Consider the following 15,945-nt stretch of genomic DNA (forward strand, 5'->3'; position numbering starts at 1 on the left):
AAAATTAATTGCATGCAATAAAATAAAATTTGTTTAACTTAACTAAACTTAACATAACATAACTTAACTTAACAATAACATAACTTAACTTAACTTGCAATAACATAAAATAAATTAAATAAAATTCAATTACATACAATAAAATGAAATTGGAACTTAACTTAACTAAACTTAACTTAACATAACTTTACTTAACTTGCAATAACTTAAAATAAATTAAATAAAATTAAATCACAAAATTTAAATAAAAAAATAGAACTAACTCCACTTAACTTAACTAACTTAACATTACTATACTTAACGTAACTTAACTTAACTTAATTTAAATTTATTTAAATTTCTTTAAACGAAATAAAAAAATAAAAAAATTTGTGCGATATTTTTCCTTAAGAAGATGCCGAATTTTTCAACATTTTTATTTATGACTGATTTTCCAAAAATCTGGGTTTCTAAATTTTTTCAAATAAAAAAAATTAAATAACATTTCAAATATTTATATTTGTATATTCCGAAACAAGAAATTTTTAGTACAAACCTATCAGTACACAAAGTCACAAAGCAGCACCACAGCCTAACTACTCAAATTCCACACGCCTCCTGCCCTTTTAGAGACACACACACACACACATTTTGCACAGCCTTTGACACGTTTATTGTAATTGTCACTTTGACTTGCAGCCATGCAATGCATACCAATTCAATTTAAAGCGCTGACAGCGATGTCAAACAATTATAACCAACAAGCTGGCAAAAGTATGCAAACGAAAAGGACTCAAACACACACACCCAAAATAGTAACAAGAAAAACAAGAAATATGCAAGAAATTTCACAAATCTTACCGCAGCAAGCAATAAAATGAAGAAAATGTGAGAAACTTTGCCAAGCAACACACACTTATACATATGTATGTATATAGCGGGCCACAAGCCAAAAGCTAAAACTTTAAGTATTGTATAACACAAAAAGGACATTCAAAACGGAGACAAGTGAAATAATACATACGCTTTGAGTGCGCGGAAACCGCAAGCAAAGCAATAACGTATGTATGCGTGTGACCTTTAAACTATGCTAGAGGACGATGTCAAAATATTAATCGTTTCATTGCACTCGTTGGGAGAGTAGAGTAGAGCGAGAGTTGAAAGTGAGAAAAGTTGGTAGAAGAAACTCAGAACTAGCCGCTTGCTTTATGACTTTCACGAAATACATATACTCGTATATATTTATATATAATCTTCCACTTAGCCACTTGTCTGTCTAACTGCCTGCCTGCTTAACTCAGTCAAGTTTCAACTGTCTGCCGGTTTCTTGAACTGTTTCGTCTTTCCATTTGCCTCTTTGTTTGTTTGTTTCTGCATTTGTTCGTCGCCTGGGCAACAGTTTAAAGTTTTCACTAATCCGACAACGGAAATTGGTCGGGAATTACTGCTGCATTCTTCATCAGTCAAATCCTTTACCATTTAATACTTGCAATTGCATTGCTTGGCTTGCCTTGCTTTGCGGTTAAATGGCAGCTGTTCGGCTGTACATAAAAACTCGCTCTCACCAGCTTTTGAACTGCCTTGCCTTGCCATCACTCTTAATCCACTCGAATTGCCAACTAGCCAACTGCTAGTTAGCTATTTCTTCTAACTCTTCGACATCTTGCAGCACTACTTTCTATATAGTTTATATATATCTATCTACTTCTAAGCATCAAGCATCAAAGTTTTTAGTACATAAAACTTGTCTTATCGCTTGCGCCAAAGCATCACTGTGCATTCTTCATTCTATATACGCACAAATACACCAAAAAACAACCAAACAAACAAATAATTGGCAATGCAAGCAAACAACTACTGTAGGTTACTCATACGCCATGGCGCACAGCATATACACAGTATAGAGCGCGCACATAGTCTTGGTGCTGTCGGTTGGTGATGATGATGATGACAATTATTTTTTTGCGGTCTCCAGTTCAAGTTGCGGCTGCTGACTGCTGCATCAATCGTCCGACTTGTTAGTGTCTGTCATTTGTTAGTGAGTCGAAGAGAGGCGAGTCAGCAAATGTTAGAGTTGGCGACAGGCTAGTGAAAGAGTTGCAGTGCGTGTAAATGGTGTGTGTATTTGTGGAAATTTTAAAGGTTAGAGTGTGCGTGTTGTTGAGAATCAAAGTTTTGTACGTAAATGCAATTATTTGCGACAAGTTTAATTGCTTGCGGTGAGCAAAGATTCTTTGCTGGATTTTCTGATTAACCGACAGACTTGAAGGTTCAGAGGCGGGCAGGGACTCAAGGAAGGGGGTACAGTGGTACATATATATTCTTATATATGGGTGTATGAATAGTTAATCTATCGCTGGGCCTTATATGTTAAGAAAAAATATTGAAAAAGGACGAAACCAGGTTATATACTAAAACTGATATAATTCAACATACAATTAATGCAACACTAATATGATGTTGATTTTAGTTACAGCTGTTGTTGTTATTGTTATTGTCAGATTCTTCCAAAAATACCAAGAATTGTCAACAAATTGATTTTCAAGCAAAAATTCCCAAAAATTCCAGCAAACACATAACCTCATTTCAACGCTGACTCAAGATACAGCACCTACCTGCGATATATACAGCAACTAAATTGCTTTTAAAGACTCGGTCTACAACTTTTAATGACTTTTTACTACGTCTCTCTCTCACTCTCTCTCTCTCTCACACACACGCACACTCGCTCAATTGCTCAATTTACAACATTTTCACTTTGAACTCGGCGTTCTTACATTTCCACCTCAATTACAAGAAAACGTACGAAAGTGAGGAGTGAAAGAGAGAGAGGCACAAAGAGGAAATTGAGCATGAAAGACTACCTCAATCAGAGCAATGCCTGTATATGTATATATATAGTATATGATTACAACAATGCAAACTGTTGGTTACCTCTCCTTCCACCGAGCATAAGCTTGAGTATCTTTTGAAATATAATAACGAACTTACGGATTCAATTTACGTGACATCATTACAAACGTAAGACAAGAACAAATTACGCGCACAAATACGCGACAGACAATGATAAAAAGGCAAAAAATAAAGATTTTGTGCGCTGCAGGGCAGGCGGCAGACACCTCATGTGTGTGAGTAATGATAGGTAGGGGAGAGAGGGTGTTGAAGAATGCAGATACCACTTTCAATTGTGCTGCATTAAGTGAGGTGGAATTAAATGTAGAACGTGAGTAGCAAAGCTACCAAATGGAGTTGGAGCTACGTAAGAAACAGCGAGCGAACAAGAGTGGTAGGTTGTCATAGTATAGGGGGACACAGGAAATTCGCTACAATATCGAGGTAATGATGATGCATACGTTGACGTATATGCTTGCAATATTAATACTCTACTCGCTGCTTTTTCTGCGTCACAGCGCATTCGTTTGTGATTTGCAGAATGAAATAAAAATAAATGTCTTGTGGCAAACGCATTTTTAAAGATAAAATAAAATAAAATAAAATAAAATAAAATAAAATAAAATAAAATAAAATAAAATAAAATAAAATAAAATAAAATAAAATAAAATAAAATAAAATAAAATAAAATAAAATAAAATAAAATAAAATAAAATAAAATAAAATAAAATAAAATAAAATAAAATAAAATAAAATAAAATAAAATAAAATAAAATAAAATAAAATAAAATAAAATAAAATAAAATAAAATAAAATAAAATAAAATAAAATAAAATAAAATAAAATAAAATAAAATAAAATAAAATAAAATAAAATTTAAAATAATACTTAAATTAAATTAAATTAAATTAAATTAAACGAAATTAAAAAAAAATAAATAAAATAAAATAAAATAAAATAAAAAAATTAAATTAAAATAAATTAAATTAAATTAAAATAAATTTTAATTAATTAAACATAACACAGACCATGAGTAAACGCATAGGATAAATGTGGAGAACTAAATGGTTTTATGTGTATGGATAGTGAAAAAAAGGCAATTTTACATAATCTACTTCTTTAAATACGTATCTAGTTTAAATATGCCTTCATATTTTAATTTTCAAGCTAAACAATATTTATTTTCTTAAAAAAAAATCTTTGAAATGAAAAATTTCAACAAAACCCTAAAAGTATGCTTCAGTTTTCGTCCTCAGAACCCATTTACCAAAAAAAAATTGATACAACTCCCAAAAGTATACTTTATTTTCACCTTCACCTCAATAACAGCTAGTGTATGTAGTCTTTCACGCATACATACACACGAGCGCGCTGTATAACTGCACACATAAGCAGTTTAAGTTAAAATTGATGAACTTGCAACATTTTTCACCTTTCAACACAAATGTCAGACATAATAAATTCAAAATGCACGTACGCAAGTGAAGATTTAAGCGCACAGACGCACACACATTGCTCTAACTGCGTATGAGACAATAATGATAAAAGCAACAACAACAACAACTAATGTAGGTATGTGCTTACTCGACAGACGACAGGAAGTACGATTTATTTTGCTTTATTTCATTTCATTTTTAGAAGCTTTTGTCTTTAGTGCAACAGCAACAGCAACCACATTGACACACAACATTACTAGTAATATAGCAATTGTAACAACAACAAATACATATAGGAGTATATTTGTTTGTGTTGCACATATGTGTGTCTCAGCACTCTTGCCACATCAGTGCTGCATGCAATTACTACATACAACTTAAAGTGTTGTTTTAATTTTCAACATTATTGTTATTGTTGTTGTTGTTTATTTGCTTTATACCTTGCTATTGTTTTTGCGCTTTCATGCAACGCATTCCTCCGCCATTATTACCATCACATACGTACGCTTGTTTTTGTCTTTGCCTCCAGTAAATAAATTGTGACTATTTGTGGCAAGTCAAAAATAAATTATGATTTGCGGTTGCCGCTGTCTCTGCTGCCTTAGTTGGCTGTGTCGCACTGTGCTGTTGTTGTGCGCCGCCCGACAGCGTTGGTTAAGTTGATTGAGCGAATTGCGGCTGCCTCCAGTGCAGCTCTGTGTATCTTCAACTGTGGTTTGAAAGCAAGTCAGCTGCGCTGCGTCAGTCGGCAGCGACGGCGCAGCGCTGGCAAGGCATGAAATTGAATGATTGCTGTTGCAATTGCGGTTGGGAAATTAAATGCCAAGTAAATGTCTTTACAGGGAAATGTAGGCATAAATAATAACTACAGCTATTTTTTTCTCTGATATTTATGGCTAGTGGGCAATGAAATAAATTTTAATGTGAATTTAAAGGGCTTAAAGTGTTTAAAAGCAAAAAATAATAATAAATAAGTGCGGAAAAATTTTTTAAAATATTTTATGAAAAATTTTTGGAAGAAAACTAAATTTTTAAAGCCGCTTTACTACTTTTTCAAAGAAGAAAAACAGTTAAATTGAAGACCTGTTTTCTTTGGAAAACAAATTATATATACACCGGAGATTTTATAGTGGGAGCTTTTATCATAATCAAAACCTCACAACCCTATTCCTTAACCAAAACCATAAAAGTTTCCCATTCCCCTTAGTGTATATCTACTCTGCCCAAACATTAAATCAAATTCACTTTGAACGTACGCTCATTTATCATGCTTATAAATATTCATTTCCGCAATAAAATATGCGCGCATATACACATGTATAAATAAATATTCATAAACATACATACAAATACACCTCCACATAAACAAAGCTACTGTTTGAGACTACTAAGCATTACCTACACATATATGAAGTTCAAAAGTTGCGCCCGAAAACAGACAGTCTACAGGAAAAAATACCTCATGGCAGCTACTCAAAGATGCCTGCATACTTACCAACAACAAAAAATTGTAGTCTTTAAAACAAAAAACAGCAAAGTAAATAACAAATTATCTTAAGGCAGGCAGCTCAAAGGCTCTGCTGATTGCGAAAGATTAAAAATCAACTGCCGAGAAGAGCGTAGAAATTTCAGTGCACGCAACGCAAAGCAATTCACCTGTGATGATAAATTACATTAAATTAAGGAAATAACAGCAACAGCACCCTAACGCTTGGCAGCAAAGCGAAGCAGTGAAAGTAGAAGGAGTACAGAAGCCTTAACTGAAACTAAATCTGACTGTGTGTGCCTCTCACTGATGACTGAAGCTGCGCGACGGCGGCTGCGTGTGAGTTGGGGGCACCTTAATGGAGGCCAAAAAGTTCATTAACGCACACATAAAGTAAATAAATAAAGTTAAAAATAAATAAACTCGCTGCTGAAGCGCACGCAAACTCGCTACCTCAGAGTTGAAGCCCGCCATGTATGAGCTTACACGGTGGCAATGTTGGCGTGGCATACATTTAGGCGTATATGTGCGTATATTTATTTTTTTTTTGTGCATATCTAAAGGTAGAAAGCTGGTATGATGATGCGTGTAGCGCAGACAGTGCTGACTGCCATGATCTGGTGTAATTATATATAAATATGTGTGTGTGGGGATTTAATGTAAAGTTATGTTGAAGAAAATGAGCCTGTAAAAGAGCCACGTTATTTAAGTGTTTTCGTTTAAGCACACTAAAGGTGTGTGATAATGAGCTAGTTGAGAATACCCATATTTCTTTAAGATAGCTATTACTCAATTTTAACGTTGTGAGCAACTCATAATTTGAAGCTGAAAAGGCTGCTGAATTCTGCTGAATCCTTTATTGTGGCGAAAATTGTTGTTCAGCCATTATTTTAGGCAAACAAGTTGCGCTGAGTTGCCTTAACATATATAAATTTAGATATAAATTGTTTGATTAAAATATTTAGTTAGTTAAATTCATCGCAAAAGCTATGCTTACAAAAAATTCGACAATTTGTATAAAATTTTCTGCATAGTCTTCTTTGTTGCTACTTTGCCACCCTAAAATCCATAATACTTGAAGTTAGAAATGGTCTTCTATGAGAATCACGCTAAATATTGAGCGCTATATAAATTTAAATCGCGCTGAATAGCTTTGACCAAGTTGCTGCAGTATTAAAACTACTTCAATTTTTCCAAAATTATTAAAAGTACCTGAAAATGATAATAAATGTATCTACTAATTGATTAATTTAAATTAAACTTAAAAAAAAATTATTTCTGCTATAAGTAACGCGCTGAATAAAAAATGTACGCGCTGAATTCAGCTGAATTAGTACATATATACTTGTAAGCTGACCAACTTACGTTAAACAATGCAAAAGGTTTGCTTCTGTGCAGTAAATTGTATGCTGAGTAAAAAATGTGCATGAAAAACTAGTAAAAATGCCTCGATTTTCATTCATATTCAATTAAAGTGAATATATAAACTAAACTGATCTCAATTCGTTGTTAAACATATATATATCATACAATAGTGCCTTAATCCTATTTGATTATACGATTACAAGCAATATATTATATTTCTGCTAATAAAGGTGCTGATTTGACAGATTTTCCGTTCCTGCTTATCGCCTATTCTGACCAGCAACAAAGGCGTAGATTATTCACCAAAGCAGCTGAATGTCGGCTAAAGCAGGCTAGCTAGTAATTTCGTGCCACTTTAATAATGCTTGAATATACATTTGTGGTAAAATCCCACTATTAAGTCTAAATAATAACCAAACTAATGTGCCTCACATATACTTTCATATGTATATAATGTAAGGATATGACTTAGCACGAAGTGTAGAAAAAAGGCTAAACTTACACTATGACGCGTCTGCCATGCTTATCAGTGTGAAACAATACAAGCGTGCGCCGAAATGTATGCCACAAATCCGTTGCTTAATTCTTAATTCTGCTTCCACAACCCAACACAAAGCTCAACGCTTAGTTATATTACAACGCGTCGTGGCGGGCAATCAAAGCAAAGGCAACAACAATTACAAAAGCCTTAATACTAACGGCACATATTTGGCACATTAATTTCACTCAATCGTTATGCGAAACAACACTTTTCCACTTTCTTTTGGGTAACCCATGAACTTTTTCACACACACACAACCTTTGCTGCCATTTGTTTCGATTTCCTGTCACTCTTTTATTTCTTTCCTAACTGTTGTTTAGCCTGATTATTACAGACATTCATCAAATTGAAAAGCAATGAACTATGAAAACAAAAACAAATAGCTGACAGAGTGCATGTAACTAGTATTTGTTTGGTGAAAAGTTCTTCATGTACATATAAGTGAAAGAAGAAGTCTAATAAAAAGTATGGTGGCAAACTTTTCCCATTTCTCTTTCGCTACACTTATTTATGCGTTAATGCCCGCACATAATATATATCGGGCAACGTGGGTGGTGTCAATATAGTTTGTTTTCCATTTTCACATGATTACATTGACACTTTCTCAATTACAGACATGCATACTTATACCTAGAAGGGCGAAATTGTGCTGCTTTTATTTCTTTTATTCATATTCGGTCCGCATTTGAGTCAGTTTGTGCGTAGTTTGTAGGCTAGCTCGTTAATATTATTAAACCATTGCATACTTTTAGGTGTAAAACTATTTTTTTTTCAACAGTTCATATATTTAATTTCATTTTCGCGATGATTTTGTTCTTTTTATAAAAGTATACATATATTTTTATGGATTTTATAAAATAATTGCATACTTTTAGGACCTGGAAATGGAAAACTAATTTTCTAATTTGAATTTCTCTAGACTATTTGAAATTCATGTCTATAACAATATAGTAACTACTTGCCTTTTTACATAATATCATTTTCAGGCAACTATATTAAAGTCTAATTTTAGGCGCTTTGACGTTTCAACATACATTAAGTCATGCACTTCATTTCCTTTCACATTTCCGTTACGCTTATGTGTATCTTCACCTAATCAACGTTGAATATCAATCTAAATCAGCTGCTGTAGCATACTTTTGTGCGCATCATTTGCTATATCGATTTATCTAAGTTATATGTTGCGGCATATATACAAGCGAACGTATTAGTTTCACTTATGCTTGGCATTCAAGCACATTTATATTAATTTATAACATTTTTGGTAGGCAGCAGTCAAACGAAGTGGCAGTTGACGCCCGAAAGCCCACTAATATTGTAGTGAAGTAGATTTTTCTTCTTTTCGCCATTTTTGCATACTTATGTGCGCTTTTATGATGATTGGTTGAAGTAGATGTGCGCAGTGTGCGCACTTGGTTGTTGAAGAAGCTACTCAGCTAATATTTTAGGTAATTTCATTATAGCAAACTTTTAGGCGCACTACATTATATTGCCAATATTGCTGCTTTTGTCTGTGGATTTCCATATTTTTCTATTATTAAGTGCAATATATGCTTTTATATATGCTCTCAATGAAGTTTAGCAAAACAAAGTGACTTTTGACATTCGGTTCAGCATGTGAGCGATGACCCTGCGTGTATGCCCACATATAATATGTATTGAATTCATTTAGTTTTTGCCATGCGAGTGCATAAAACCTATTCAGCAACACAATGATGATTGGCTTCTTCTGATTATGCTTTTTGTGGTTCCACCAATCTATTAGACATTGTATTGAATTGTATTCAATTGAGGCCAAAACTCTTCAGTAGAATAGTCACCATAAAAGTAATTTGGAATAAAAAACGTCAGAAAATAGTTTGCCTTGTATTGTATTGTACATATTTCTTAAACTAGTGAGGGTCCTTTTGACTATGTTCTTGCCTTCTTGTTATCTCTTCTATTATTCTCTATTTGAATGCTGACTTTTTGATGAGCTAATCAACTCGCATAAATATTTTGCTCTCACTTTCGTTCCTGTCAAAACCACCACCGTTCAGCGCAATTTACCTTCCCTCGTATTCGCTATATTCGCTATATTTGAGTAACGTATAGCTACATTTATTATAAATGAACAGAATGAAATTGCAAGCAATCTTCACTACATTACACACAATTTCCTTGACATCTTATGAATATGAGCAATATCAATAAAATACGCCTAAAAATATTGCCAGGATCTCAGTATTTGCTTATAAACTTGTAATATATAAAGTATTGAAGCGTTACATTGAGATAAGTTATGCTTAGGTACAGCATCGCGTAATTTTCGATATTTGTGTTATTCAGCTAGCGCTGAATTGCGCTGAATTCATACAATTTTACTGATTTTAACAATTTTTCCCAATTTTTGCCCTGCTGAATTGCCGCTGAATAACTTAAGTCAGCGCTGAATTACTTTAAAATTTGTTATATTCAAGAGAAATTCAATTCACCAAAATTTTAATTCAGCTGATCCGCTAATACGCTTTAATCTTACTTTGCCTCAACTTACCCGCCATACCGCCAATTTTGTTATTTCTTCCCTGGCTTACAACAACATACGCACTCACTTCGCCTCAACTTATGTACCGAAAGCATTATATATTAATTTTGTATATGGCGAAAACTTTAGTAACTCAATGCTTATGTACTTTGGCTTACGCACTGTACCGCAAAGCACTCATCTTCGTTTTCTTTCACATTTAATTTCTGCACACTACAGCGCCGCCATGTTGTTATCCTTTTTCATAATACTTTGAAAATTAAAAATTCCTTTTTTAAATCCGGGGTTTTCTTCTTTTTCTGCCTTCTTCTTGCTTACTCGCAGCTAACTTAATTTCTAAATACGCACCCAAACAATGAAAGAACTTTTGATTCTCCGCTGACCCTGGTATATCTGGCTGTAGTTTTCTTTTGATTCTCCGCTGACACTGGTATATCTGGCTGTAGTTTTCTTTTTTATGCCTCTTTTCAACAATTGATTTTTACTTTTTTTCTCATTTTATTTTCTTTTACTTTTCTTCTCTTTCTTCATTTTCTTATTTTTATTTTTTGTGATTATTTTCTTTTTACCGCACTAATCCCGCATACAAAGAAAGAGGGCAAAAAGCAATAAAGCAGCGCGTCGACTTCTTCATCTCGCTGTTTTTATTTTATTCGTTTGCTGCCTAAAAGTAGACTACGCATTGTGTGCGCCGCTCAGAAATGCTTTAATCAGCTTAAACTCACACGTATTGATTAGCATCGAGTGCTGTGTGTGTTTGAATTTGTTAAAGCCTATTGACAGCGAGTTCAAAGCGCTCGTAAAGCAAGGCATTGTGCGGTTAATGGCTAACAGCCTGAGTGTGAAGTAGTGTCTGTCGAATATTTGTGAAGAAGAGTAAGTGACACGCAGCATAAAAATGCTTATTTGCCTTTGAGCCTATTGCCTTTGAAAAAATTAATTTGATGTCTACCCCTCGTGACTGCTACGCTCTCTTATTGTTTTGACCTCCGAGACAAAAGGACCTTTGACAGAAATCTGCGTTGTTTTATAAGAAAATCGATGAGAGCGTATAAAATTGGTTACCATAACCAGTTATCTATTAAAACTTACGCTGAAAAGTATGCAAAGATATATTTTTTCTGATTTTTCAGCAATTTCCAGTTTATTAAAGCTTAGGCGCTTTAAGTAGATCTTTATAATTATAATAATTAGAATTACACTATTTTCTCATTGCTATTGTCAATGGGGTGTCCTTTTATGATTTTCAGGTATAGATTTTCTGCCTAAAAGTATAGTTTTATATTTAAAAAATTTAGTTTCTAAAGAGCACCTTGAAAAACGTCAAAAATCACTTCAAACTTATCGCTACTTTTTCCGAAAAATCTCGCTACAATTCAAATTAAATTCCAGCTGTCCGTAGTTCACATTTTCCATAACATTTTTCGGGGTCACACCCACACCGCGCTATCACAACACGTCAGCACCATTTTGTTGGGCTGTCAGTCAAACTTTAGGCTGGAATTTCAAGCCTCACCCCCACGAAGCCTGTCAATTCTCAACGACAGCACTCACACCAACACTAACTATTTACCATTCCGTTCGCCTGACTGCCTCACTGCCTGCCTGCCTTCCTGCTGATTGCTGGCCATCAATGAAGCCTGTCAATTGCCTGAATACCTCGCTTTACTATCCGAAAAATTGTTTGAAGTTTTCCATCTAACACAAATAGCCGAAGTGGGCGACCATACCACACATATACGGACACACACAAAAGCTTCATAGTTTATTGCATGCCGCTGTTTGTTGGTGCGCCTAAAAGCCTACTTCAAGAAGTGATTTGTTATTGTGTACGCTCTATTGTTGGCTGAGCCTAGCATTGTACGGCGTGTTGTAAATGGAATTTCTCGCTATGGCCAACTTAGGTCTGTGCAATGAGTGACTGCCTGCCGCGACAGTCGTCCCTGTAGACGTACGACAGCGTCAGTCAGTCAAGTATCAGTATCCTTCGTGCGGAAGCGGAAACGCACATTTTTCCAACTTCCTCCTTGACGTACGCTCGTTTGTTCCGTTTACAGTGTGCAAAGAGGTAAACAGTTACATATTTTTCTTCCGCACAACAGCAATTTATTAAAGTTTTTTGCTTTTCAATTTTATTTTTCTTCTCCGCTCTTTTTCGTCTGTTGTTTGAGTTTTTGATGTTGCAGCAAAATATCATCATTAGCGTTTAAATTGTTGTTGATGTTGGCGAAGTTGTAAGCGCGCCTGTTGACAAGCGCGTTTGTTTTTTGCGCATTTTTTTTTTTTTTGGTATTGCCTACATTTATGCGCTTACCTCAAATGTTATACATTATTTATCTCATTTCAGTGCGTTGTGTATGCGCACAACTTCCGCTTAAGGAAATTATAATTGCCTTGAAGCGTGGTAATTTAGAATTTATTTGCTTTCAATAGCCAATATAAATATAGTTGGCACTTTTATATGTATGCGCCTATATGTAGACTACACATAGTAGAATTCAATAGCTCATTGCCTGCTGGAACACATCAATTTTCGTTAAAAGCAATAAATGTCCTTTCATCTCAGCTTAAGTGAGGCAGTAATATAATATAATCCAATTGAAGAACTCACCACCCTCAAAATAGTAATAACTCAGACAGCGGCGTAGGCGTGCGTCGCTTTGTGTGCGCATTTCTAAGAACTATCAATGAAGCCTGAGTTCGTCGGTCAACGTTAAGTATATGCTCGCATTGTATACATATAAAGATATCACTTTTCATTACGAAAATGAAATGAAATCAAAAGTTGCACAGTTCAACATTCAATAAGCGGCTTTCCTCCCACACTCCTCCATTGGGTCATAAAAAGCCATTCTATTTACAAAGTATTTACTTGGCAGTCATGAATTCCTGCCATTCGAGCGGCTTTTTGTATTTGCGAGTTATACAATTGAAATTGTCATCCTTTCATTCAATTCATACTCAAACAACAACAGCAACCAGCTTCGCGTATTTGCTAACTTTAGCCGGCTCCCTCACCACACACAAAAGTCTCTTCACTGCCTCGCTATTGTCCATGTCGTCTACTTGTTGTTGGTTTTGCATTGGTTAAAGTATTTTGTGACTTTATCGCATTACGGAAATTATTAGTAAAAGCAAACTCAAGTATATCCCGCTCATTCTCTTTAGAGAGAACGCACAAAAGCCAACCGCAGTCTTGCACTGAAGAGAGTTGTAGTGGTGTGGGTTGCAACAATTTCTTTACGCCACCATTTATAAGTGGATTTGAGCGACAATAATGCAACCATGCCAGTTTCTATGGAAATATGTGGCCTTTATTTGATTTGCTTTAGGAAGCTGTAGTGCGCCTGAAAGTATGCTGAGGCTTTTTATTAAATCAGAAATTGCATTTACTGCACACTTTTTTTCTGTAAAATGCGGAATGAAAGTTTAGAAAGTAAGCATAAATGATTGTAACGGCTATTGTGGGCAGCAAAATCTAATTTATTAGAGTTCAAGCGCCTTAGCGCATGCAGAGAATTTGTAAAAAATGTGCAGAGTAAGAAATTGTAGTTTTCTTAAGCTAAATGTTTAGGCTTAGTGCTGTTACGAAAATTTAGAAACTTCAGATTTTTGTTTGTCGCTCCAAAAAGTATGCAACATATAACTAACACCATTAATTAATATAAAAATGATTTCTATTGAATAAATAATTGAAATAAAAAGCTATGTACAACATTTTTCGGCTACGAATAGTATCAAATTCGCCTAAAAGTATGCTTCGGCATTAGTTCAAAAGTTTAATCTGTCTACAACTAATTATAAAAATATTGATTTCAGAATCAATGGAAAAATAATCATTCATAGCCTTAAAACTAGCAATGCCTAAACGTTCTAGACACATTAACAACCTTAATGCTGTAATTAAAGTTAAAGTCGCCTAAAAGTTTACCTCAAAATACTAAATTTATTGCTATAAATCAAGGAAAGTAAGTTGTGCGAAAGCCTCAAAGTTATAGACGCTTTCACAACATTAATGCCACAATTAAAGTTAAATTCGCCTAAAAGTATACTTCAAATTTTAGTTTATTGCTATAAATCAAGCAAGTAAGTTGCAGCCAAAAGCTTCTCACACACTTAAACGACGTCTTTGTGTTAAACATTTATTAGGACAACGTCAATTACGAATGCCCTGAAGGCTTCATTAAAAATTTATATATACACAAACGCACAAAAGTATGCTACGAATTGTGCTATTGTTTACAGTTAAAGTTGACAGGAGAAACGGAAGTTGATTATATTGCTTTAGAGTATGCCAGAGAAAACAGAAAGTGCACCCTATATAGCTTTGGTGTGTCTTCTCGGGTACGGTACCCCCACCCCAGCGGCATATTGCTTGTCATTGCATTGTTTATTTATATTTGCTTATCGTTTATCATTTATCATTTTTTATACACATTTTGTTTGCGCTGCTGTAGAAATAAAAAAAAACAGGCGTCGCAAGGGAGGCGCAATTTCAAATAACAACTAAATGCTGATAAAATTGTGTACAAAAGCAATGAAGGTAATAGCGGGTAACTTAGTATATACTAGTATACTATAAGTTTATGTGGGCATTAATTGTGGGTGTGCCAGTGTAAATGAAAAACGTATAAGAAATGCTGACTCTGATGACACTCAGCAAACAGTCCAAGCGACTGTCCAGGAGTACTGCAATGTAGAAAGTTTGTAATTACTCCCTTCCACTCTCAGCACTCCGCGCAGCTATTAAGTGGCTTAAAGCATACAATATGAAAATAATAGCGACACGTTAAGCAAACAATTGAACAAATATGAACTACAATAGTATTCCAAGCAAATAAAATGAGTGTTTGTAATTACTGGCCGTGCAGGTGGCAAGCCAAGCGTTTGAGCACCGCCAAGTCAGTGATAAAATGCAGACAGACAAAGTTGCCGGCAATGTGGCGACACTAAAGCTATAAAACAACGACGGAGAAGAGCAAGCAATGGCATTTTCGCTGCTGCAAAGGTGCTGCGAACGCTTTTGCGGAGGAAATAGTTGTGGTTGGGGTTTGGCGCCTGCTACTTGCAGGCTATGTATTTTTGTTTGGTCAACTTAATTTTCTAATGCAAGTCGCCGCAATTATTTTTTATTACAAATGCCATTTGTCACAAAATACTGTATTTGTTGTTGTTGTGTACATTTGTCTGTGCACACACACACACACAATTTAATTGAATTAATTGTAATTTATAATTGTTTGCGCTGTCACTCAAAATCATGACAATTACAATGCTCACAGGTGCCAAAGCGCACACAAGCACATACTCGGACATACATACATACAATAATATATTATATAATTGTTGCTTATTTCTACAACAACACTTTGAAGCACCCACGAGCAGCAAGTGTCACTTCCTGCCAGTTTCATAGTGCGTTCCTCCAGTGGTCAGCCAATTTTATCGCCGCTAAGATCAGCATTATAAATACAACAACAACACACTTATTTGCTTGTTGTTGTTTACTTTCATACATACACTCAACTCAAAACAATTACGAGCAAAAGCAAACAGATAAAATATATTTATATTTATTATTATTTGCTTTTGTTGCTTTGGCACTCGCACCGCTCGGCGCGATTGTAATCTTAATTGCATTTGTATTCCTGTGTATTATTGAAAATTATTATTATTGGTTCTTTTTTGTGGTTGTTCACCGCACAGCGCCGCCGCTGCCGCC

The 15,945-nt window shown here is 34.7% G+C and overlaps 1 protein-coding gene across 10 annotated transcripts in view; it reads left to right on the forward strand.

The window, feature by feature from the left end:
- The window catches only part of LOC105221358 (CUGBP Elav-like family member 4), an 867,302-nt gene that overhangs the window by 586,343 nt on the left and 265,014 nt on the right, over positions 1 to 15,945 (forward strand). The gene's annotated exons all lie outside the window — the stretch shown is intronic.

Source organism: Zeugodacus cucurbitae, chromosome 4, assembly GCF_028554725.1.
Source record: "Zeugodacus cucurbitae isolate PBARC_wt_2022May chromosome 4, idZeuCucr1.2, whole genome shotgun sequence".
NCBI lineage: Eukaryota > Metazoa > Arthropoda > Insecta > Diptera > Tephritidae > Zeugodacus > Zeugodacus cucurbitae.